The following is a 24579-nucleotide window of genomic DNA, read 5'->3' on the forward strand; positions in this document are numbered from 1 at the left end:
GAACATCGGTGCTGTCCAAGGAACATCGTAACATCCGTGTGGATCCCAGTAATCCCTACAACCTGCATTCGAGGAGACCAGCCACTGAAGAACCGTATGGGTGCCCCGTGAATCTGAAGTTTGCCGAAGCAGAGCCTACCCGAGCACTAGACAATCCACCCTTGTGGACTACACAAGACTCGACTGTGGCCATGTCCGAAATTCCGCAGCGACCCGCACAGCCCACGCGATCAAGTGGCAGTCCAGGGGACAAGGGCCTCGGCCGCATGTCCTGTGAGAGGAATCCGGATGGGAGAGGTGCAGCAGAGGCAGCTCCACGACAGGCAACAGTAAGCACGAAGGCCCCAGGTGAACACCTGGCACCGAGAAACGGTCTGGTGAAGACACTGAACCCATGTCCTAATGGCAAGACCATCCTGGCGGATGACATCAACACCCCCGAGGACATCATGAGAGACTTGGCGGTGAGTCCGTTGTCAGTTCCTCAGCGAAGCTTTTGCGTGGCTCATGCGAAGCCCCGCACGGTCCACCCGGTCCCATTGTGTCCAGCAAGAGGGTCCTCCCAGCGTCTCTAGTGAGAGAAGAGTCCAAGCAGAAGAGGCCAGTCTTCGAGGCTCCAGTGAGAGAGGAGTGCGGTAAGAAAGGCAAGTCGGAAGTTACTTGGCCGGACGGAGATGTGAAGGCATCAAGATCAGCAAATCCAAGGAAAGACCTCTCGTGCCATAGTCGTCTCCAACAACCAACAAGCGTTGTCATCCACTGGACTAAGAACACCTGCGAGACCCCTCAAGTGTCACCTCCATTCTGCTCCCGATGCTCCAAGTGATAAACACTGTAGATAAGCGTCAACACAGCAAGACAAGGATGATCTGAAGTACACCGCTAAGGTGAAGCTCATCTGACTGACTTTGTGGTCCAGAACTTCAACATCTCCCAGCCGATCGCCTGAAGAAAATCTGTTGGGGCTGTAAACTGTTGTTGTTCTGTTTTCTTGCAGGTTGGACATTTTGTTTTCCTTTCATTAAACTGTGGGAGGGATGTAGTGTCCTGCCAGGACACAGTCTAGTTGTTCTCAAGTGTAACCCTACACTAAACACCCACCCACCACAGACGTCACTGGGTCAGGTGACGCTGTTAATAAAAGACCCCGAGCGCACGTGCTCGTGGCCAGAGCTACTACCCCTGAGCTGGTGTCTGTGTCACACTCATTGTCATCATGCGGGCCTAGGGCCCCAATCCCTACATCAGACACACTGTGACTGAAGACTGGCGCAGCATTTAGCGCCTGCACACAATCAATTGCAAAGGGGCTGAGCAGCTTTCCTACAGTTTTACCTCTCACTGATTGGTTGTAAGATAAATCGGACTGAAACATTTGCACATCGTTCTAGGGGCCCGATGTAGGTCGGTTGGTAACGGCCGAAAATCGGTATTTTCGGCTGTTACCGATCGGAATAGAGACAACGGGATGTAGGAGGCCGAAATCCGGCGAAATCGGCGATTTTACCGATTCGGAAAGTCACCGAGTCGGTAGGATTCCGAATCGGAAAAAAGTAGGAATCGGAAAAAATCTCCGATTCGGTAGAATACCTAATCGGAGATTTTTCCGATTCCTACTTTTTTTCGAATCGGAATCCTACCGACTCGGTGACTTTCCGAATCGGTAAAATCGCCGATTTGGTATAAATTCCGATTCGGTGAAAATCCGATTCGATGCGAAAAGCTTAAGATTGAGATGTAGGTAAGCACTGAAATACCGATTTTGCTTCAAATTCGGTATTTCAGAGTCGGAAATTACCATGGATTGGGATCAGGTGGTAACCAGGTGCAACCTATAAAAAAGGACCCAAAATGCAGTTCTACTTGCAACATGGCAGCTTTCTATGTCATAGCAAGACGGCTACGGCTACAGCAGGAAGGAGAGAGGGAATGGCTGAGACAGGAGCAGGTCTACAGGCAGAGGGTGACCCTGTGCATGCTGACAGATCCAGAGATCCTACAGAGGTACAGGCTGGAGGCAGACACCATCAGAGACCTCATCAGGGACCTCCAACCCCTGTTGCAGCACCCCACCCCAAGGGCACACGCAATCCCTGTGCAGGTGCAGGTGCTATGCTGCCTACACCTGCTGGCGTCTGGCAGCTATCAAAGTGTAGTTGCTGTGGCAGGAGGGGTGACCCAGAGCAGCCTGTCAAGGTTCTTCCACAAGTTCCTTGATGCCATGATCCAGAGGATGGACCACTACATTTCCTTCCCTTCCACCCATGCAGAACTGGCACAGACAAAAGCTGAATTCTATCAGATGGCAAGATTCCCCCACATCATTGGCTGCATAGATGGCACACACATACCGATTTGCCCCCCTGCTGACACGGAATACGTATACCGCAATCGGAAGTCACGGCACACCATAAATGTGCAAGTGATATGCAATGCCAAGTGTGTGATCACTGACCTGGTTGCAAAGTTTCCGGGGAGTAGCCACGACTCCTATATCTTCCAGAGTAGCGGTATTTATGCACGGCTGATGGCAGGGGAATTTGGCGAAGGATACCTCCTAGGTAAGACACAGTGTCAGACCCCCATAACCAAAATTGCAGTGTGAAGTACATGTATGCATGTGAGTAATGTTACCCCTTCTCCTTCTAGGCGACAGTGCATATGCCCTACGCTCGTTCATTCTCACCCCTTACCTCAACCCCTCAACACCCAGCCAAAGGAGGTACAACCGTGCCCACAAAAGCACGAGGAACGTAGTGGAAAGGACCTTTGGCATCTGGAAGAGCAGGTTCAGATGTCTGCACAAGAGCGGAGGTGCAAGGCAATATACCCCCATCACCTGCTGCAAGATTATTGCTGTCTGTGCAATGTTGCACAACCTTGCAGTCAGGAAAGGCACTGAGGTAGAGTTATCCGACTACGAGGACCCTGACGATGACAATGCTGTGCCACTACCACTACCTGCTGGAGTCTCTGCACCAACTGACGGCAGATACAGGCGTCAGGAGATCACAGACAACTATTTCTGAGTGAGTACAGATGCACAAACAGGTCAATGTATGTTTTCAGAAATTAAATTTAATAATGTTGCATCAACGTTACTGCACTGATGTGCAACAAAAGAAAAGTTAAACAAGAAGGGGTAGGAATGTCCAATGTCCGGGTTGCCTCACCCGCAGTGGCAGTCTTATTTTTTGCTGCGCTTAGCAGGCCCACTAGGATGAGCCTCACCCCCTTCTGAATGCCCTGCAGCCTCAGCTGAGCGCCTGCTGCTCCGGCGCGGCTCTGACGCAGCGCTGGCCGGGCTGCTGCGGCTGCTGCTGTCCCCAGCCTCGCCCAGGACGGGATTCACTACGGTGTTGGAGATGAGTAGTGTCTCCATGGCGGTTGTAATACGGCCCATGCCCCTAGTGACCTCGGACATGTTCTGTGTGAGGCTGGCCTCCATGTTTGCCCTACGTTGGCATAGCTGGGCAGTCGCAGCAGCAAGGCGGTTGAGTGACCTGTTCTGCACTCGTGCATCCCTGCGACGACTCACCTCATGGTCATCCAACCTGTTGCAGAGCTGGGTGATGGCAGTGGTCATTCGGCCAATTGATGTCGCTATTTCCTTGTTGCTGTCAACGAAGGTCTTGAAGCCCTGTGTCATTTCACCCATCTGCAGGTTGTGCAGGCGCAACTGGCGATGGCAGGCCAGGATGGATTTCGCCTGCATCCTCTGTATCGTGACCATGCTGGTCTCCAGCCCTGCGAAGACGCTGCCTCCCGGTGCTGGTATTGGGCTGCTGGTTGCACGTGGCCTACGTGGATTCCTGCTGCCCTGCTGTGTGTGCTCTGGTGACGCTGGTGTCACGGGGTCTTGTGCAGGAGCCTGAGCCGCTGCCCCCTCCATGATGACTAATGGAGCTACAATTCTCCTCCGGGCCGGGGAAGTGGCAGGTGCAGGGTGGCTCTGTGGTGGTGTGTTCTCCGGGGAGAATAGCAATGAGGGCGACTGAGACTGAGACAGTCGGGGGAGTGTGGAGTTGTGAGGGAATGTCCAGTGTCCTCCTCATTTGCCAGGGCACAGCTGTTGTCCTCCTCCTCCTGTGCTGCTGCACTGGTGCTTGCCACCGCCGCACTGGCTGTTGGTGCTGGAGCTGGTGCTGGAGCTGATGCTGCTCCCCCGCCTGATGGTGCCCCTAGGTATAAAGAAGCATTTGTCAAGTGGGTGCTAATGTGTTCCAGTCACTACTATTAAAGCATTGCACATCTCATTACAAACACGTTGATGCTGTATTACTGTTATTTATCTTATGCTTGTGCTGTGGCATTTTTGGTAACTTTTGCAGAGTACATTTAGGAAGATGCATTGCTCATGTCTGTTGCTAGCAGTACTGGCCTGGGGTTTGGCTGTGCATTGGGTCTGTAGGGGAGGTGTCTGGTATGGTGTGTCAAGTTGCGCATGCTTCTTACCTGTAGCTGCAGCTCGGAATGAGCTATCCAGGTCCCCAATTCCCACGACACTGGCCCTCTCGATGGTGGTCGCCACTAGTTCCTCCAGCTGAGTGAGGGGTGGCGCACGGTTTGTTCCTCCTCCAGTGAGTCCAGCCTGCTTGTGCAGGTCGGCCAGTTTGCGCTTGGTCACGCCACGGATGTCATAAAACCTCTTCTTGAGGTCGTCTAGGCTCCTGTGGGTGACACCAACTGCATTCACTTTCTCCCCGATGTCGATCCACAGCCTCCTCTTGGTGCTCTCCGGAACAGTGAGGGACAGCCTTCCATATAGCTGGGTGTGCACCCTCACCACCTCCTCCACCAAAGTTTGCAGCTCCATGGTGCTGAATTTTGGATTGCGCTTATGCGCTGCCTTCTGGCTCTCTGTGCTGGTATCCATGTCTCACAGGGATCCTGCTCACAATGCTGCTCTCTCTGTGTTTGCTCAGCTCAGGCAGCTTTCCAGAAAGTTCTGATGAGTTGCACCTGCCTGGGTTGCCACTCCCTGTGGGGGAGGGTGCTTACAGCTCATTGGCTGATGTCTTCAGTGTCACTCAACCTGCTCGGCAAAACGGCATTTTCCGAATCTGTATTTTCCGATTCGGTATTTTCCGAATATGTTCGGTAAATACCGATTCGGAATGTATAATGCCTTCCTATTGGCCTTTCGGCCCATGGGGCGTATTTATATTTCCGATTCGGCGTTTACCGAATCGGTTGGTTCCGCATTTTTTTATTACCGATTCGGACGTGTCCGACCCGGCCTATACCGAATCGGTACTTGGCGATTCGGTACGTACCGACTCTCGATACCGAATGCTACCGATTCGGTATTTTTCCGATGTTTTTCCTACATATCATTTTCCGATTTTGAAATACCGATTCGGTACGGATCGGTATTTTAAAATCGGTAAATGCGTTTTACCTACATCGGGCCCTAGATTCTTAAAACGGTGTTATAACATGTGGATGGCATGGCTAAGATGGGGAAGACATAACGCCCGATGCATACTGACTACTATGGTCTGTGTATTTTGTACATGCTTGATGATGTATACTCTTGGGGCCATGTTTTGCACTGCAGTATATGTTCAATAAAATAGAAATAAAAAAAGTCCCCATGGCAAAGGTTGAGGTGGTGTAAACCGTCTAGCCCTGCCATCGCTTAGCATTCGAGTGGGCTTCCTGCAATTTTGCAATTGCACCACTTGAACTCCCCACTGCTTCAAATATGCCAGCATCTTATAATGCTTGACCATGCTATTTAGGCCCTGGACATTCAAGAAGGCGAGTTTGTATGCACGTGTATCATCCCCCATCAATCAACATCACAAACCAAGCACAGCCTCCTTGGCATCGGAGCAGCAGAAGAGCGCTGTATACCTATGCACAAGTGAGAGTGAAGTATAAGTTCAGCTTTTCAGGAATCTTCCTTTTTAAACTATTCTTTGAAATTCCAGATAAAACAGCCCAGTCCACAAATCCACATTTGTTTTAGTTATAATTGCCAACAGATTGTCAAAACCATCGACTCTCAGTAATTTTAAAGCTGCAGTTGTCTCCTTTAGAACCACCATGGAAAACCGTGTGCTTATCTCCTCTTTCAATGAAAAGGGTTCTACACACAGTGTGTCAGAGAACCTTTGGAGTAATTTTCCTACACTGCTTAATTTGATTCAGTGGTTGCGGTTGGGGGTCTGCCGCACTAATTTTCGAGAGTCGGCACTTGTTTTTCCACCTCAGATATTTACTGAGTGCAAGAAGGAAAAACACAGTTGGAAAAACTGTGAAGAGAAAGACTGCAAAACTACAAAGAGACAAAAAGAAGGGACATAGAAGTGTGAGAAAAGGGGGCTGGGGGAGTGTGTGGCAGTGGATTCAAGACTACCAGCCTTGGTATTTGGCTTACTGATTTTTAATTGCACCGGCTCCTGAGTAGAACACTCTTTCTCTCACAAATTTTACTGATTTCCTCAAGGTATGCAATCCATGTTTGTTCTTCAACTAAACATGGTAGCCTTCCCAACTTCTTACTCGTCCCATACTGGCAGAGGGTCCAACATTTTTTTTATCATTTTCAGAGGCATCCACATTAGGCATAATTTTCCATCCAACATTTAGCATGAAAAGCATGTTTCTTTTTAATATTTAAACTTTTATAGTCTCATCTTGCTATGCAGGGTAGGGCTTTTATTTCACAGTAATACCTGGTACTTATGATTCTTTATCTTTCACTTATCTTAAATTTCAAGTGTCTGCATTCTTCATCAAACCAAATATTATTCTTCTACTTGTCTAGCTTTTTTCCATTTTCTCTCTATTTATCTTTTTTTTTATTCTGCTTTTAGAAATTAAACTGCTTTCTCAGTCATTTCATTATGCTAATTTAAGAAATCAGCTGGAACTTCCTTCTTTTGTATTACACTTTGTTGTTGCTGAAAATTCATTAAAAAAGACAGATGCTTCTCTGAAATCTTTGTTGTGCGACACTTTGGGAAGCCACTTGTAGGTAAAAAACATTATCTCCAACATGATAGTCCCGTGTTGACCACTAAGTGTAGGGGACGGTCATAATAAGGAACCTGGTTAAAAAACAACCCTGCAAGAACACATCATCTATTGGGTAGCACAGCAAGCCACTTATAAACGTTTTCTTAGCGGGTCTGTCTGAAGCCACCCGACCATTCATACTCACTGAAGCTTTGGAGGCCAAGAAGTTTAATAATATGGAGGTTCTAGCAGTGGCGGCTGGCTCCGGTAAGCACGGAGGGCTGGCAGGGCGCTGCGGGGGTGGAGTTGACAGACTACAGAATAGGTATAATTAAATAAATAAATAATACCTATTCCGTTGTCTGTAGACTTCCCCCCATGTGCCCTGCACAGCCTCACTGTGCTTACGTGAGCTGGCCGCCGATGGTTTCTAGTAGTCACTGAGAAACCTGCGGGCCAATATAATATACATATTAGATTTCCTTATATAGAATGCCGCTCTTGCAGCGACCAACCTAAGGTTACGATCACTAAGCAATACAATCAAATGCAGTGAATATGTATTCAAAATCGTAATAAGATCTTCCATAAATATTTCTAATTCAGCTCCATAATCATTTATGTTAGCAGTGTATAGATAAGCATTTCCAACAACTATAAAATCGGAATTCATAATAGTATTATTCCGTTATACTTGACAAGCTAAAATCCATTTATCTTGACCGGGATCACATACACAATGGCAGCAAACCTTCATAGTCAGAATACTTCCTGACGACCGACCTGAAGTGTTTGTTATTCCACTTCGGTACACCTGTAGGAATCCATGTATCAAAGGGGTTCTTCACAAAGCCAACCCTCTTGAAAACATAATATCCTGTACAAATATGTTATATAGTTGAAAACTTCAAGATTCCTTAGTTTCTGCAAAAAGAATATGATCTTTCCATCAAAGAAACGTTCCGTTATATGCAGATAAAACAAGCGCTACAAACAGCGATCCCCAACTATACGACCCTCCCGGAGTATCCTCCATTGGAAGACAGAATTGTGATAGACCACATGTAAAAGAAAGCTCTAGTCCTAACTGTAGTGTCTTGTGCTTAATAATGACAGACACTTACTTGATATCTAAAGAGCTTTATTAACATGCTCCTTACTCGTCCCTGTCCCTATTCTAACAGCCCCTTTCCTGCCCTGACTCCTCCTCTTCCTCCAGCCCCATAACTCCACCCACACCCAGCTACTAGACTGCTCACAACATTACATCTCCCCTTTGTTAACAAATGAACGAACACTGACTTGATTAGAGTTCTTCAATGAGTCTCTTGGGCTTTTGAATGTTCCTTCGAGGTCGGAGACTCAGACTGCATCTTCAGACGCAGTTTCTGTCTGAATGTCAGGCCTCTGTACTGCACCCATTGAAACAGATCCCTCTGCATCTTGTTGATATGTTGTTTTATCAAGAGCCTCCTTCATGGCAGGGGTGCACTTTTGAAAATGTGAAACATTTTTGGTAATCCTTCTCTTCTCGGACTCGGCAGTAATCATTGTACCCTTCCGCTGGGTGATTACCAAAGGTTCATCTTTGAATTTGCAGTCTGTTTTCTTTGACTGTTCTTGTTTGACCACCACGCAGTCTCCGGTATGCAACGATGGAGACTTTGCTCTCCTCCGAGTGTCTGCATAGGATTTCATTTTGCTCTTGCCAACTCGATCAGCCAGCACCAGTTCTTTATGAATAAGTTCCGGAGACACTGATCGCAAAGCTCCTTCCCATGTTGGAATCAGTATTGTAATGGGTTGCCCCAACATAAGAGTGGCAGAACACTTTCCTGTGGTGGCATGTGGTGTCGTTCGATAGGCTCGCAGGACCTCATTGAGAGCCACTTGCAAATCCCTTTTGTCCAAGGTAGCTTGTTGAAATGTCTTTTTCAAGGTTGCCATGAAACTTTCAATAGTGCCATTGGCTTGTGGCCACAGAGGCGTGACCTTTCGATGCCGGAAGTTGAAATCTTTCGCGAACTCACCAAATTCATGTCCATTGAAAGGAGGACCATTGTCTGTCTTGATTTCCTTGGGGATTCCCCAAGCAGCGAACACTTCATCTAGCACAGCAATCGTGCTGGAAGCATTTGTGGATGATACGAACTGTGCTATTTGAAACCTCGAGTATTCATCCATAATTGCCAGGACATATTTGCTGGACTGGAGTGGTCCATAAAAGTCCATGGCAAGTTCTTGCCATACCCCACTGCGTAGCTTGGTCATTTGAAGAGGAGCTGGGGAATCTCCGTGACTGACCAATTGACACGGGGACAGTTCTTTAAGGTGAGCTCCACCATTTGATCAAGTCGTGGAAACCACACTCGCTCTCGGAGAGCTCTTTTCGTCGCGACCACTCCACGATGGCCCTCGTGGGCTAGGTTAATCACACCTTGAAGTAACTGCCTCGGGATGACAATCCGATGATCTCTCAGTAGGAGCCCCTCTGAGCTGGCAGATAATTCTTCACTGATGTGTCTGAAGGCTTGCATTTCTTGGCGGACTTGAGGATCATTCTCTTCTTCCTCACTGTCATGTCTCCAGCGATGTGTGCGGAGTCGGCGCACCACTTTCTGAAGAATGTTGTCTTGCGTGGTGGCTTCCTGTGTCGCTTCCAAAGGAACCACCGGTGGCCGGGCTAGGGCCACTACAAAGTGTATGTATTCTTTGGCTATGGAAGGAAGTGAGACCTGGGATGCTTGAGGGTGTCGTGACATATAATTCGCAGGATTCGCTGCCTTTCCCGGTTTGTGTATGATTGTGTAAGTGTATTCCTGTAGGCGCAGGCCCCACCGTTCGATTCAAGGTGGCATCTTGGCTTTGGGGTTTCCAAAGATGGTGACAAGCGCCTGGTGGTCAGTCACCATGGTAAAATGTTTGCCATAGATGAATACATGAAAATGCTCGCAGGCCCATACGACCGCAAGACTCTCTTTCTCGGGTTGGGAATAAGCCTTCTCGGTGTCTGATAAGCTGCGGCTGGCATAAGCCACTATGTGTCGTTGGTCAGTGTCATTGTCATACTGTGCCAGGATTGCACCCAGCCTCACTGGGCTAGCATCCACCGTTATCTCCGTCTTCCTCTTGGGGTTAAAGTATGCCAAATTGTCAGCTGATTCCACAGCCTGTTTAATTTCTTGAAAGGCCCGCTCACACTGGGGGTACCAAACAAACGTTTGTCCTTGCTTGGTGAGGGCTCTTAATGGGTGATTGATGGTGGCGTAATCATTTATGTATCTGGCACAATAACTCGCCATGCCCAGAAAGGATTGGATGTCACTCACGTCTTGAGGGCTCTTGGTGGCATTGAGCGCTGTCACCTTCTCAGGGTCGGGCTTCATCCCGGCCCCCGAGAACACATGTCCGAAGAACTTAAGAGTGGATTGATGAAACTCAGACTTGTCCTTGTTGAGGGTAAGATTAGCTTCCAGGAGAGCATGGCATACTCGATCTAACGCTTTGTCATGTTTCTGTGTGTTCGACCCATACACCAAAATGTCATCACTGTAATTCAGCGAATTTGGTATGTGTCTGATGGTCTGACGAATGACTTCTTGAAATATTTCCGCCGCAGAGGAGATACCAAAACTCAGCCGTTTGTATCGAAACAAACCCAGATGAGTGGCGAATGTTGTTATGTACCGCGACTTCTCATGTAGTTCCAGCTGATGGTATCCCTTATTTAAGTCAAGTTTGGAGAAGACTCTTGCTCCATTTAACGCTGATATCATGTTTCTCAAATGAGGTCCTGGGTGACGCTCTCTTTCTATGGCTGTGTTGGGAAGCCCCATGTCTACACATAGACGCACTTTTTCAGGAGTGGCTTTCTTTGGAACGATGACAACCGGTGACACCCATGGTGTGGGGCCGTCAGTTTTTTCAATAATGTCTGCTTGTAACAACTCCTGAATTTCATCTTCCACCGCTTGCTTGAGATGGAAAGGTACTCGCCTGTGGTGTTGGGCCACAGGGCGCACTTGATCGTTAATGTGTAGTCGAATAAGGCATTTGTTCATTTTTCCAAGCCCAGTGAATAGCTTGGGGAATTTACTGATTATGTCTGGATCATCACTGACGCGGTATAAGATCTCAACCAGCCGGAGACGCTCCGCAGTAGGCAGACTGAGGAGACAATCAGCCTCCGGACCCTCGATGACATGAATGTATGCCGGCACAGAGGTGGATTCGTGTTTGAGTGTCATTGCAAATTTGCCCAGGCATGGCAGAGGTTTTTTCGCCATCTAAGTGAACACTCTAACATGTGCCACACTCAGGAGAGGTGGTGTTTTCATTTTGTTGTATTCGGTCACAGGCATGTAATTCAGTGACGTCCCACTGTCTAGAATGAACTTGGTCGCATGTGTCCCAACTCTAATATCTAATGGGGGGTATTTCTTTAGTTGATCCGGGTCCGCTACCATGCAAATGTATTCATCCGTATATTCTGATTCCAGGGATGTCGATCTAGATTCTCTCGACGGCGACCTTTTGGGCGACCTTCTCAGCCACTGAGACTTGCGAGACTCCCTGCTGGAGTGAGAAGAGCCAGAGGATGACATTGCTCGATCCTGTACTGCTTTCGCATGATGTCGCCTTACCTCCGGGCGAGACGACCTTGTGACTTCACTTCTTCTTTCTTTGCTATATACTCCGCACATCACCTCAAAGTGATTCTTCCGTCCACACTTTTGACATTGTTGTCCCATTGCTGGACACGCATCTATGTGCGGGAAGTCATATCCACATCGATAACATTCCTTGATCGATCTGGTTTCCTGTCTTTCCGGCCAGATTCATGGCATCTGCGTCCTGTGTATTGATGACGGGATGCCGGTCGGGGCCTTCTCTGTCGTTCTTTTGATAATCTCCTGCGAGTGCTGTTGGCTTGCATCCGATATGTTTGCTCTTTCTTCTCACTACGCCCTGTCTCCATACTTTTGGCATGTTCTTCAGCTTGATCATGCACTCTGGTCATCTCCTCTATCTCATCGAGATCATGACTTTTCCTTAGCAGCCGCCTTCGAAGTGTCTCTGAGTGACAACCCTCTATGACTCGCAGTCGGATGGCATCCTCCGTTGAGAACGTGTCAAAGTTGCAATACTGAGACATTCGGCGTAACCTGGATATGAATGTGCTCCTCATTTCCTCCTTGTCTTGACGGGCTTGGTGGAATACATATCTCTCATAATCCACGTTTCGTTTGTGTATGAACTTTTTGTTTAACGCATCTCGCACTTTGTCATATGTTCCCTTGTCATCTGTTGGCAACTCTTTGATCAATTTGCAGACTTCTTTTCCCATCAGATTGTGCAGTGCAATTAGTTTTTCTCTGTGTCCCGTTACTTTCGACCCTTCAATGTAGTCCTCAAAGTCCTCCTGCCATCTGGGTCCCATGCTTCCGCCAGCTACCAGAGTCAGTGATTCCGGGGGGCGCAGATGTGAAACTCCAGTTGCAGCTGGGGCGACTGCTGCTGCACCGCCAACATTGCGGTTTGGTGAATTTGAAATTTCTGTACCAAGTCGTCGATGACACTTATCCACCTACTGGAACTCGTTGCTCTTCGTCAGTGCTTGCTGTACGTTTACCACTGCTTGTTTGAATGCTTCTTGTCTTCACCAGTGCTTGTTTTGCATTTACCAATGCTTGTTCTGCATTTACCAATGTTTGTTTGATTGCTTCTTGTCTTCGCCAATGCTTGTTTTGCATTTACCAATGTTTATTTAGTTGCTACTTGTCTTCGCCAATGCTTGTTTGCATTTACCAGTGCTTATTCTGCATCCACCAATGTTTGTTTCGTGATGTCTTGTACTGCCTGACCTCAAAATGGCCCCTTGCAATCCGCACATAGGGGATGTCCATATGGCTGCCTGACTCCAAGATGGCCGCCGCTAAGGAAATCTCGGTTCCCCCAAGATTTCAACTTCATTTATTCTCTCCAGGCTAATTCAGTCATCGGGACTCACCGATCGCCGGTCCTGCAGTCAGCAACACGGTGGCGGTGCTCTACACACCCTCACTTGCTGGAACATCCAGGTAAGATCGAGGTGATCGAGGTGGGCTCCCGACTTCACTTCTTCACTCTCGGGCCATTTCCGACACCGTGCAAGTTGCTCGCATCTGGGGTGAGCTCCCAACTTTGGCGCGAAATAGCGCTCGGCTCCAATTTTCTTAGCGCTCGCTTGCGCTGGTCAGGCAGGGCTCCACGCGATCGACGAATCGCGGAGCTGAAACGCTTACCGCTGGCCTTTGGCTGCAGGCGGCGGTTTCTCTGAGGGCACACGTGTCGCGACGGCGACCATGTCTTTCGTGCTGCCCGGGACAGGACGTCTCCTCTTGATTGTTCAGGGATGGCAGGTCACATCATCCCACCCTCGTCGCCAGCTGTAGTGTCTTGTGCTTAATAATGACAGACACTTACTTGATATCTAAGGAGCTTTTTTTAACATGCTCCTTACTCGTCCCTGTCCCTATTCTAACTGCCCCTTTCCTGCCCTGACTCCTCCTCTTCCTCCAGCCCCATAACTCCACCCACACCCAGCTACTAGACTGCTCACAACATTACACTAACATGCCAAAATGGATAAATAACTCCCCATGTTCACTTACTGCTCTCAAAGAAAATGGGAGGCAGACATCGGAGAGATAGAGGAAGAATACTGGCGGGATGCCCTGTTGTCCCCAAAGGAAGCAGCCACATCCAGTAAGTTTACGCTAATACAACTAAAAATCCTTCACAGGGTTTACTATTCAAGAGTCGGTCTAGCTAAAATGGGCAAAATAGAGGAGACTACTTGTGGAAGAGGGTGTGGGCTGGATAGGACATATTACCATACAGTTTGGGAATGCCCCCACATACAACACTACTGGATGTCCCTAATCCAGAAAATGTCTGAGGTAGCGAGGATGACCTTGACCCCCGACGATAGGCCGCGCCCTGCTTGTGGGAATGGGAGAAAGATCTAGATTAGTGCATGGTGGCCGAAAAAACGGTATACGCAAGCAGAGGATTCCCCAAAAAGTGGGAACAAATTTGGGGAATGTGAAACACGTATCAGGGGAATCTGTTTGCAATTCTAGTCGTGGGGAGGCAGCTTGGGAGAGGTGACCAAATGGAAGATTCCCCATATTAATGAGAAGAAATGATGGTAAAAGGGGGTTAGGGAAATATGGTGTCGAGGGTAAATGGACTCTTGCCAATGATTACAAAATTGTAATGTACAATGGTGATGTAATTATTTATTGACTTACATGGTAATTGTTACTTTAACCTGTCATGTTCAATAACAAGATTTATATAAAAAAAAGAAAAATAAAGATTCCTTAGTTTCCTTAGAATGTGTACGTTCCAGGAGAGCATTGCAAAATCCTCTTCCCTATCCCCATAGGTTCTCGATCAAGCATGCTGATTCCCATGATGGACATTTTGTCTGTCTGAATCGTCTCTAGGAACTGTACCTCTAATAGGACCCTTATTTCCAAAGTCTGCCCATCTTTTAATATGCTTTGCTATATATTCCCGGTAAAGCAACTTTACCTGTGTTTTTCTAGTCTAGCGTAACATTGAAGGATAGTTATATCAGCTCAACAGATTCTTTATTCATGGTCTCAGATTCATGTGTAAATTTAACACCTTGCTTTAGTAGCTCCCCTTCTGCCTTTAGTGGGCCTTTGTTTGCTAACTCTGAGAATAACAAAACTTTGTAACCTAATTTCCTTCTTTGCTCCCCACAAAGCTTCATATCATTGGAAGAAAGCACGTTCAAACTTGGGCATATCGAAAAGGCGAAAAGTAGATGGGGCCTATTTAACAAATTTAAATTTCTTATCCTCTTGTCATTCTATCCTTGTTCAGGGGATCTACAAAGACCCATAACCTCTTGTCATCCTGGTCCCTGTTTCGGTTTTTCATCTATTACCTGTGGCCACTATTCACTGTCATAAGCTCCCTAAGGTCTACCTTATTTTTTGGGTATGATGAGATTTAGAGAGATTTTATCTATTATAAACAACAACAAGAGGGTATTAAGTATGCGGGAAGTGATGGCGCTCAATCAGAATTTGCGTACATATTCAAATTTGGAAAACAAACAGTAGTCACTGGTGCAAGCAGGGAGGGGAGACCCTACACAAAACCCCTCAATTTTAAATGTAAAAATGTTTTTACAATTAAGATTCATGCAACAAAGTCCCGCGCACACAGATTTAAGTTTCAACAAGTATAGTACTCATATATGTAATTTACGAAAACAATAATCCAACATCGATTCTTTAAATTTTGATGTGTCACTCCTTTTATTAGATGTTCACACCAATAGAAATTCACAGCCAGCCGACACGTGTTTCGTTATAGGTCAATACAATCATAGACACTATAACTCTTCAGGGGACAGGCGTCCCCGACCCGGAAGTACTTCCGGGTCGGGGACGCCTGTTGCAACGAGGGTGATTGTACCAAGAAACCGGATACCACACGTACCCATGTGGTAGTCCGTCACGAATCTGATCGGTGTATATAGTTTGGACCCATATACAATTGTTATTTGGATGGCACTAACGTGCATTACCTGAGCGTCCCCTATATAAAGGACTATTGGATACTTACGGCATCGTTTTGTCGACTTCACGATAATATTGGTTACCCTGCCGGGTTGGAATTATCACCGGACTTGGGCCCTTAAAAGATAAAGATTCAGCCATTGAGCCCTGAAGAGTTATAGTGTCTATGATTGTATTGACCTATAACGAAACACGTGTCGGCTGGCTGTGAATTTCTATTGGTGTGAACATCTAATAAAAGGAGTGACACATCAAAATTTAAAGAATCGATGTTGGATTATTGTTTTCGTAAATTACATATATGAGTACTATACTTGTTGAAACTTAAATCTGTGTGCGCGGGACTTTGTTGCATAGATTTTATCTATTGTTGGTGTACTCAGGACTTGTGACATCCCCTCTCCTTTAGCAGCGCCTCTTGGGTAAAATAGGTATTCCTTCTCCAATTTACTCTTTCTATCTATTTCGCTTTATTACTATATCTCCAGCTATGTGATATAGCTTTTATATGTTGCGTGTCAAGATGAAAACCGAGATGTTTGAATTTCTTTGTGCTTGCTCTACACATTCCCAAACTTACTCGTCCTACTGTATTTTCTAATTAGTTCTTTCAACAGGTCTTACCAATGTAGGTGTACAGTTGTTGATTTGTTTTAATTCGGGGGCTATTATCTGCACAAGGGATCTTTGAAATTTTAGAATGTCATCAGTATAAATTCAAAAAAAGAAAAGAAGGAAGGAAAGAAAGAAAACAGAAATGAAAGAATGAAAAAAAGTATGAAAAAAAAAAGGAAGAAAGAAAGGAAGAAATAAGAAAAATATGAAAAAGAGAAGAAAGGAAGGAAGGAAGGAAGGAAGGACAGAAGGAAGGAAAAGAAGCAAGGGGAGAAGGAACAAAAGAAGGAAAGAGGGAAAGAAACAAATAAACAACAAAGAAGGAAGAAGGAATTGAGGAAATAAATGTAAAGCAAGTGTTACAAGTGCTGCAGATTAAGCACAATAAAGGGGAGATTTCTTCCTGGGAAAAAATTATTGAACGATCCATTGGGGAAATTGAGTCAGGAATAAACGTATTTTGAAGAACTGTCTGCTTGTGAATTCACATGTGCGATATTGAAGCTTTTGGATTGTGTAAAGCAGGCCTAGTAAAACAGGATAACCTAATACAGAACAGATTTAACTGGACACAATCTGTTATGCTGCAAAATGTCAGCAGTCAGATGAAAACACTCCAAAAGGAATTTGCTAAAGCATTGGCGTAAGTCAGGGACTAGTAAAGCATAGAATGTGGTCTGTGCTAACATCTGGCATAAAGCACCCTGCTTTCACCACAGGTTATAAACACAAAGGGCCAGATGTAGGAGCCCTAATACCGGTCGGAAACGGCCGATTTTGGCCGTTTCCGACCGCTATTAGGGTTTTCAGATGTAGGGCATGCATTTACAGAATCGGTATTTTACCGATTCTGTATTTACCGATTCGGTAAAATTACCAAATCGGTAAAAACAGACTCGGTAAAATACCGATTCTGTAAATGCAGATGTAGCTGGCACATGTCAGAGTGCCACAGGGCTTCAGAATTCGGTATTTTACCACCCAATCCTATTGGGTGGTAAAATACCGAATTCAGGTGTGCATGCACATCTGTGCATGCACACATGTGCCATGTGACACACAGACATGCCCTTAGGGCATGTCTGTGTGCCACATGGCACACATGCCTGTATTGGGGGTGCTAGAGGGTGTCAAAGTGACACCCCCTGCACCCTTGCTGAAATCGGTATTTACCGAATCTGTAAATACCGATTCGGTAATGCCCATTGATTCCTATGGGCTTCAATGCCCATAGGAATCAATGGGCATTACCGATTCGGTATTTACAGAATCGGTAAATACCGAATCTTAACGATTCGGTATTTACCGAATCTGAAATACCTACATTTCCCCTCCTCTTTTTTACCACTTCTTAAATACCGATTCGGTATGAATCGGTATTTAAGAAGTGGTAAAAAAGATTTACCTACATCGGGCCCAAAGTATTGTTGTATGTTATATCAGTGAAGTTAGTATATTATTTAAATGTTTATTTCGTTTTATTCATTTTTTTTTTAAATGTTTGATTATTTTATTACTAATTTTAGGTGCGACATGTTGGTCTCATAGGTTACTGGATGGGGAGTATTTTCAAATTAATAATTATTTAACATTGTCATCTTTAAAGTTGTTGCTGTAATTTTTCTTTTGCTTTTTTCAGTTTAAAACAAAGTATACCTAATATTTTTAATGTTTTAATTTATGCAAAAATCAGATTTGTTCATGAAATGTTTTTATTATTTAATGGGTAGTTTCATTATTGTAATTGTTGGACTTGGTCCTCTCTGAAGGGTCCCCCAAAGGTTTTGACTTCACTCCTCCTGTTTTCTGAACCCTTTTATGTTGGCTTTTAGGACTCTGTGCATGTTTCCAGTGCTAACAAATGTTACAGTGCTTGTGCTCACTCCTTTAAATATGTTGAATTGGCTTACACCCAATTGGCATATTCATATACTTGTAAGTCCCTAGTAAAGTGTTACTAAAGGTACCCAGTGCTGAATAATAAAATGCTGCAAGTAGGGCTGTAGAACTGATTGTTCTACATCCTGGTTTAATGGGGAGCAGAGCTGTCACTTATTATACTTGCACTTCAAAGGAACTGGCCCTGCTCACACACAAAGGACATTATGCTAGCCTATTGTGCCCGAAGAAAGACTGGGACCAGGGCATGGAGTCAGGAAATTCCAGACACTTCTGTAGAGGGAAACTCCATAAATGCGCTTCGGTTCACAGTGGGCACCAGGTATACAAAGGGGATATGCAGACTGACTCTTCGATACACTCTTGGACCTGTGCATACTACAGAAGAAGAACACCCTGCTACCCACTGCTTGTGCTCTGCTCTCCTTGCTGAGAATCATGACTGAACCTTAATCCTTCATTCCAAGCTGAAGTGACTCCAAGGGTCAGATGACTGATCTCCTGTTCTGATTTACAGGGAGATGACAACCTCCAGAAGCCTTCCTGCCTCATCCCAGCTGACCTGCTGCCTGTACGTGCATCTGGACCTGCAACTTGAACTGCCTGAGACCTACTGGCCTCTGATGGAATGAGTTCCTGATCTCCAAGAGGTGCCTCAGGTCCTGGACCTTTGTTGTGCCATCCGTGGAGTTCCTCCTAAAAAAAAAGGAGAAATCTTGACAATTAGGGCTCTTTGCGACTGCAAAGATGCCAATTTTTGCCAAGATTCTGCCACCGGCACTGACTGCCAACATGCAGCTTTGGGGAACCTGACTCTTTGCGCTACAGTGACTGCCAGTGATCACCTTCAATGCGAGATCTGCACTTCATGCTACAGAATCGGCAGCCTGCGGTGAACGGCAATGTAAACTTTCCATGACACTTAACAGCATCTTTTTCACTGCAACCATACACAATGCCTGGCCTGCTTTTAATGCTACAACGATGACCATTTGTGATGCTCTACCTGTTCCTTGTGGCCTCTTTCACCATAAACTGGACTCTTCATGCTAGACTCTAGAAAATAACTCTTTCAGCAAGATTAACCTGATCCTTGAATCCGGCCCATACTCCATCACAGCCAAGCTGAATTTGTGATTTTCACTCGGTCTTGAATGACTAGATACATGTGAATGACATTTTGAGCTCTTGGGTACTATGACTAACTTAAATCTTTAAAAACGGAATATCTCCGGTTCTACTGTCATTTTCGTGTCTAATAATTAACAAGGTTTTACTCCATTTATTTAAATTGGTGTGGAATTGTTTGTGTTATATTTTCACTTTATTACTGTTTGTCTGCTGCATGAATACTTTACACATTGCCTCTAAGTTAAGGCTAACTGCTTTTGTGCTGAGCTACCAGAGGGTCAAGCACAGGTTTTTCAGTGACTTTAGTGGTGTACCCTTACAAGGATTGTGGCTGTTGCTTGAGAAGAGCTTCCACCTCTTTAAATAACAACTCAATTTCTCATAGTAATATTTTTTAAATGTTATTATATTTTTATAATTTGATAACAAGTTTTTGGTTCACTGATAATTTAAAATAAATATTGCTATTAATTTAGCAAATTGAAAATAATTATAATTATTTTTATTGGTTTTAAATTGAGTAACTCTCTTAATATTTACATTTGTTTTAGCACTGGGATTTTAACATTTATGTTATTGGATTTTAGATTTTAAAGTTTTTTCATTTTTGACTAATTTTTGGAGATTTCTTTTTTAGAATTAAGTTTAGTTATGCATTTTAAAATTATAGTAAATATGAGTTCCGTATGTTAAGCATTTTGGTAGTAATCTCAATTTATGTTTTTTTGTTGTGTTTTATTTTTTAGAAAGGGGGAAGGGAGCACACGCAATTTTCTCCCCTTTTGTGATTTTCTCCTTTGAGTTATTGGGATGGTGTGCTCATTGGGGTGCACCTGTGCTCTAGGAGTGGTGCAGAAATCAGAATAAACTCTGGGCAGCATTGTCAGCAACCCCCAAATGTAAAGAGTTACTCCTGCTGAAGAAGGACAAATATCCTGAAACACTTTTCTAGAAATACCAGCAATGGCTGCATTGAGTATTACGATGCACTGCATTTACCACAAGGCATCTGGGTGAATTGTGTGCTGGTATGCAAGGCAATGTGCTCCCTAGCCCTTTTTGTAGATGATTTTATTGTTAGGTATAATTAAAATGTATTGATGCATTAGTTGATTTAGAAATTTAAAATTACAGCATTTTCACAAATGTCTTTACGTTTCATTAGGGGAATAGTAATGTTGACCTCTCTCCACCCCATGTTCAACAGGTTTCAAATGTGATCCCCTTTGAAGTTTGAATAGTAAAATAGAAGCCCTCCAAAGTCTAAACCTTTCTCTCTATGTGGTTACATTTGGAGTGGGAATAGTAAATCTGCACCCCTCCACCTCAAAGCCCAACATTTCCTTTATGTGTGTAATTTGTGTAAAAAGAGTTTGAATACTGAATCTGAAATCTTCAAAGTCCAACACTTTCTTCAATATATTTGAGTCTGGAGTTAGGAATGTAAATATGAACTCTTCAAAGTCCAACACTTTCCCCAGTGTGGTTAAGTTTGGAGTGGGAATAATAAACAAGGTCCAACATGTACCCCAAAGTGGTTACAGATCAAGCAGGAGTAGTGAATCTGAATTTTTCAAAGCCCAACGATTTCCCCAGTGTGGTTAAGTTTGGGGAGGAAGTAATAAACCTGATCACCTCAGACTGAACCACCTCATAGTCCTGGACTTCCCAAAATGTCGTTAAGTTTGGATTTGAAATTGTAAATCTAAACACCTAAAAGTGTAACACTTTTCGAAATGGGATTAGATTTTTGTTAGAATAGTAAATCTGAACCCTTCAAAGTCTAACACTTTCCCCAATGTTTTTAGGTTTGGAGTGGGAATAGTAAATCTGAGCCCCTCAAAGTCCAACACTTTACTCAGTGTGGTTAAGTTTGGAATTGAGATAGTAAATCTGACCCCCCTCCCCCCATCAAAAGTCCAACACTTTCTACAGTGTGGTTCAGTTTGAAATGCTAATGATAACCAGTAAGCTTGAAATGCTAAAAAGGTCCCTTGAAGTTTGTTGTGTCCCTGCAGCATCAACAGGAGATTGGCATTATAATCCTTGGCGTCTACATCTTTGTCCTGGATACAAGAGGAAGAATGGGTTCAGCCATCAAGGCTCTCCTCGGGCCACAAACAACAGATTCAGTCTTCTTCTGTTCTTCCACAGGTCCAGAAGTGATCGGAGGAGGGTACTGTTGGTGCTATATTTTTGCCCAGTGCCAGCCCATGAGTGGGGTAACTCTTGGCCGCTCCCTAAAAATGGAATACAAGTTCTTGGGGGGGACCCGAACTACTTTTGCAGTACTTCCTGTGTGTTGTACTGTAATCTATCCGACAGTGCCCTTCTCTGACCAAAGCTAACTTTGCAGAACCTTTTCAGTGAAATGAATATCCGTTCTCTATGGTCACTCAAACAAAACTGGTTCTGGGGCAGCTCCTCTACCACTGGGCCTGGTGCTTGACTGGTTATGTTGACAGAGGAAGGGGCCAGGCCCAGGTGTTAGCTACATTTGCCTACAAGGTAGGCTTTTAAAAAAATTATTTAAGCTCTGAGGCACAGCTCAGATGGTCATCTTACTAGAGGACATGAGCACCTGTACACCCTCAAGGCTTTTGTCTCAGCTCTGGAAGCAAGTTCATTCCTAATCAAGGAGCTGTGCAACTCCTCAGTGACAGTTGATAGCTCATACAAATGGCCTGACTTTAGGCATCCTTAGTGACAGTTGATAGCTCATACAAATTGGCTACATTTAACTTATCTAAAAATACCTGCTCAAAAATGTTGATTACAAATCATACTTTACCAAGGATATGGGCTATTAATAAATATTTTATAAGTCCATATATGAACTTTGTTTCGTAAGTGGAGCTAGCCGATATTATATTTAATATTGTAAACCAATGCTTTCCTAAGGAACACCTCCCCATGCTATAGTGAAAAAGCTATGAGGGGTTTTTCATTGTAAGGAAATGTTTATCAGCAAACATGCTCATGTCCTATTTTTAAATACCTTGCATTTATTCATATTTAACGTAAGGGTTTAGGCCTGTTAAAAGAGGTTATTTTGACAGGTTGAATTTGCAGTTTAATCCTGCACCGCCGGTCTACTGCTGTCCGGCTGGCAGTCATGTTTACATTGCCATTATAGAGGAAGGCACAATGAGTGCTGCAGGCTGTTGTTATATTTAACTTAGAGGCCCTGAGAACATTGTGGTACCATATACTAGAGACTTACCAGAAAGTTAATTAAGCGAATAAGGGGGATGTCAATTGCATCATTTTGAGAAGGGAAGCACAGGCACTTTATTAATGGGTCAATAGTAAGCAATAAAAGTCTAGGGAAAAGTGTTGGGATACACAATGCAAAAGATGGTGCTTTTCAGCAGGGGAGTTTTTCATACAGGGTTTGTGGAATACAGAGAATACAGTAAAGGCCTTCGAGAGAGCATGTAATCTAATGATGCATATATATCCGTGCACATTTTTTTAGGAGGCCGCCTTGAAGGACATTGTTTTAGGAGGCTGCCTTATAGGCTCGGGGGCTCCTGTAACGGAGGACTTTGTCTGGGATATATATATATATATATATATATATATATATATATATATATATTTTTTTTTTTCAAAGCAAACGTCCCTTTCTGGAGGAGGAGCGGCCGGCCAGCTGGTGCAGGTGACGAGTCAAGGACCAGACTCGTAAAATATTCCGAGCAATTTCAAAAAGACACCGCACTCTTCTCGGATGTTTTCAAGCTTATTTAATCCATCTCAAATAAAACTTCCTCACCTACGCGTTTCGAACAAAACTGTTCTTGATCACGGTAGTAACAAGTCCATTTTTACTTTTCAGTATTTATACCCTGCTGCCCAGTTGGCAATTAGGATGCATTATGGGAGGGGTAGTTTTTTCTAGGTTGAATTACAACCTGTCAATTTCCTTATTCCCAAAGTTATAAGCCACATGTTCATGACATTTTATAGGTTGGTTGTTATTACTGGACTTAGTGCCTCTTAGATTAGAAGAATTAATTTCTTCTAATTTACATGATGTAAGTTTTATATGTATACATACTTACATGGCTATGTAAAATTAAATACATATGCTGGGGTGATAGCTAAGTGCTATAAATACTGAAAAGTAAAATCGGACTTGTTACTACCGTGATCAAGAACAGTTTTGTTCGAAACGCGTAGGTGAGGAAGTTTTACTTGAGATGGATTAAATAAGCTTGAAAACATCCGAGAAGAGTGCGGTGTCTTTTTGAAATTGCTCGGAATATATATATATATATATATATATATATATATATATATATATATATAATATTATATATATATATATATATATATATATATATATATATATATATATATATATATATATATATATATATATACATACATGTCTGGAATGACTTGCCTGATGATAATTTTGCACATTATTGATGACAGAAAACTCTAAGAATATCTGCTGTTTTGCCTTATATAAATGGTAGTTTTGAATATTTTTGCAATGCAGGTTGAAGAGATGATGCAGTTCAGGTGCTTTTTTTCCGGCACTTGCCATGATTGGCCTTACCTTAGTGACTAATTATAGGGTTCGGTACCGTTGAAATTATGATTGTGAAAGTGATATTATTTGCACTTTGTATTTATTGTATTTACCAGCTGCTAACTGCACTATGTACTTTCTTCATCAGTTACTGCATTGCCTATGCCAATGATCATTAGAATTTCCAGAGTCTTTTGTTCATTTTTATAGTAAAGAAAAGGATTATCTTATTTTCTATGGCTGATTGTGCATGTAGCTCACTTTAAAAACGTCATGTTAATGGGGACGCATCATGTGATCAAGCTCCCAGGAGGAGCGAAACGCGTCATGGAGGACATTGGTCCATGCAGAATTTTGCCACAATAAAAATTGCACTGCTTAACCACTAAAACTGTGTGGGAGTCCGTGAATTCTTCTTGAGGAGTTTGGAGGTCCGTGCCTGTGTTTCTCCGCCTATGCTACTTGGGCAGACAGGACATCTTCAGTGTCGAGTGGTACCGGAGCTGGCTGTTTCCGGTTTCTCGGACCCTCCCATTTGCTGAGGCACAGCTGCAGTACAGCCATCTGCGTTTCGGTTCATTGCTACTTCAACGCTGAAGAGATTGGCGTTTGCTGTGCCCCCCGCCGTGCCAGTAAAGTTATCACCAGTACCCGTGGAGCTGGCTGATGGTGAGAGGCTGTGGAGTCCATACGGTCGGAGGACCGAGGTGAGCTGCAGCGTCAGACCCGGTAAGGCGTCCTACGTCTTTGGTGACCTCAATTGGGGATCAGCGGGTTACGGGATCAACTCCAGCAGTTATAGTTAACGGACTGGTTGCAAGCAGT

This window comes from Lissotriton helveticus, chromosome 6 (genome assembly GCF_964261635.1).
Source record: "Lissotriton helveticus chromosome 6, aLisHel1.1, whole genome shotgun sequence".
In the NCBI taxonomy this organism is placed as follows: Eukaryota; Metazoa; Chordata; class Amphibia; order Caudata; family Salamandridae; genus Lissotriton; species Lissotriton helveticus.